Source organism: Pinus tabuliformis, chromosome 5_2 (assembly GCF_031772625.1).
Source record: "Pinus tabuliformis cultivar Carrire ecotype Pingquan chromosome 5_2, CPIR1, whole genome shotgun sequence".
Taxonomy (NCBI): domain Eukaryota; kingdom Viridiplantae; phylum Streptophyta; class Pinopsida; order Pinales; family Pinaceae; genus Pinus; species Pinus tabuliformis.
In genome coordinates this window covers 662,363,893-662,366,937 of record NC_142306.1, presented here as the reverse complement: position 1 = coordinate 662,366,937, position 3,045 = coordinate 662,363,893, and positions in this window count along the sequence as shown.

Sequence of the window (3,045 nt, the reverse complement as noted above, 5' to 3'; positions counted from 1 at the left end):
TATTTGATACTTTCAAGAAATGGAAGGCTTTGGTTGAAAATGAGACAAGAAAAAGGTTGAAGTGTCTCTGATCAGACAATGGAGATGAATATTGTAGCAAAGAGTTTTACAGGTACTATTCAGAGAATGGAATTTACAAAGAAAATACAGTTCCAAGAACACCACAAGAAAATGGCATGTCAGAAAGGATGAACAAGACAATCATGGAGCGTGCAAGGTGCATGAGATTGCATGCAGGATTGCCTTTACAATTTTGGGAAGATGTTGTAGATACTATTGTTTATCTAATAAATAGAGGGCCTTCAAGTTCCTTGGATGGTGGTATTCCAAAGGAGGCATGGACAGGTAAAAAGGTAAACTACTCATTTTTAAAGACTTTTGGTTGTGAAGCCTTTGTCCACATTAATAAAGAAAACAGAACAAAGCTTGAGGAAAAATCAAAGAAATGTACATTTATTGGATATGGTGTTAATGATTTTGGTTAACGCTTTTATGATTATGAAAAACACAAAATCATTAAGAGAAAAGGTGTCATATTCAATGAAAAGGTTTTGTATAAGGATTAGATGCAGGAAAAAGAAAATAGAGAATACACAGTTCTTGATAACATCACAGAAAAAGTGAAGGTGCCTAAAAATCATAATGATCAATAGCTAGAACAACAACAACAACCACAATAGCAACCACAATAGCAACAAGCACCTCAAACACCTAAAAGTGGTGTTAGAAGATCTACCCAGATAAGTAGACCCCCTGAACCATACTCTCCTTCATTATTTTATGTATTGTTGATTGATTCTAGTGAACCGGAATGTTATGAAGAAGCAGTGCAGGTAGGAACTAGGAAGAAGTGGGAGCAAGCAATGAAAGAAGAGATGGACTCCTTAGCACATAACTAGACTTGGGACTTAGTTAGGTTGCCTGCAGGTAAAATATCATTGCAAAATAAATGGGTTTATAGGTTGAAGGAAGAAGATGGAGGTATAAAAAGGTATAAATCTAAACTTGTGGTGAAGGGGTTTGCACAGAAAAAGGGTATAACTTTGATGAGATATTTTCTCCTGTTGTTAAAATGACTGCAATCAGAACTATTTTAAGTCTAGTAGGAGCTGAAGATTTGCATCTTGAGCAATTAGATGTAAAGATAGCCTTTCTCCATGGGGATTTGGAGGAAGAGATATATATGCAGCAGCCACAAGGATATGAGGTAAAAGGAAAGGAGAAACTAGTGTGCAGGTTGAAGAAGAGCTTGTATGGCTTAAAACAGGCTCCAAGGCAGTGGTATCTAAAATTTGGCAGGTTTATGTTTGAACAAGGTTATACTAGATGTCACTCTGATCATTGTGTTTATCTCAAAAGGCAAAATGATGGCAGCTATATTATATTTCTATTGTATGTAGATGACATGATTGTTGCAGGTTCTAACATGCAAGAAATAAATGTGCTCAAAAGAAAATTGGCAAACTCATTTGCAATGAAGGAATTGGGTGCTGCAAAACAAATCCTTGGTATGAGAATAACTAGAGACAGGAAGAATCGAAAATTAACATTGTCTCAGAGTGTGTAGATAGAAAAGGTGTTGAAAATATTTAATATGCAGAATACAAAACCAGTTAGTATACCTTTGGCTAACCATTTCAAACTAAGTAAGGAGGTGTGTCCCAGGACTCAGGAAGAAATGGCTTATATGTCTAAAGTTCCATATGCATCAGTAGTTGGAAGCTTAATGTATGTAATGGTCTACACAAGGCCTGATATTGCACATGCAGTGGGAGTTGTAAGCAAGTACATGAACAATCCAGAAAAAGAACATTGGATGGCAGTGAAGTGGATTCTCAGGTATTTGAGAGGTACCACAAATCAAGCATTATTCTTGGTGGTTGAAACATTTCTTTATAGGGATTTGTTGATACAAATATGGCAAGTGATAGAGATAACAAGAGGAGCACCATAGGGTATGTGTTTACTGTAGGTGGAACAACTGTCAGTTGGGTTTCAAAGCTACAAATTGTTGTTTCACTCTCAACAATGGAAGCAGAGTATGTTGTTGCTATAAAGGCTAGTAAAGAAATGATTTGGTTAGAAAGGTTTCTGGATTAATTGGGTAATAAGCAGGAGTTGGGCAGGTTATACAGTGACAGCGAGAGTGCCATACATCTTGCAAAGAACTCTGAATTTCTTTCCAAGACTAACAATATACAACTCAAGTACCATTTCATACTCTCAGTATTGGAAGATGGACAGTTGAAGCTAGAAAAGGTAAACACTAGCCAAAATCCTGCAGATATGTTAACAAAAGTTGTAACCAGGGAGAAACTGAGATTCCAATCAGTTTCAATTGGTCTTCAAGTATGATGAACAAGATGAGAAATAACTAGGTACAAAGTGGAGCCATTGTCTAGCAAATGAAGCAGCAGTGGAGTTGCTATAATCAATCTCCAAGTGGGAGATTATTAGGTGTGGATCCTGATTATCTTCTTTATTCATAGGTATCACCGCATTAGACCCCAGTTCGTAATGTGGCAACAACACCGCCCATAAAATGTTCACCACCAGGGGGGTCCAGTGGGGGGTGATGATGATTACTTGGAGCCCCCCCCCCCCGACGGAGGATCGAGGGCAGTGCCCCTAAAACTAAAATAGATGTAAAATGGCCTTGTATAATGTTGTAATTTCATAGTCAATCTGGGTCGTTCATTAGGTGGAGATATGACAGTAGAAGTTATGTTTAATTTATGGTTTTTGCCCTAGAAAGCAACCCATCACAATATATGAGGGAATTGTATTGCGGCTATGTAGATTTGTATTCTGAGCGTGAAAGGGAGAGAATATTGTGTGAGAAAGAAGAGGGAACTACATCAGACATTACAAGAAGAAAGGTTGTTGGTGAGGGTCATGCTTGTGACAGACCTTTAAGGTCTGTCACCAATGTCGCATATGGTGACGGTCTTTACAAAAGCATTGTTGTAAGTGTATATAGTGATGGTCCTCTATAGTTTGTCACTAAAGCCATTTTCAATGACACTTTTGGTGAAAGTCGTTAAA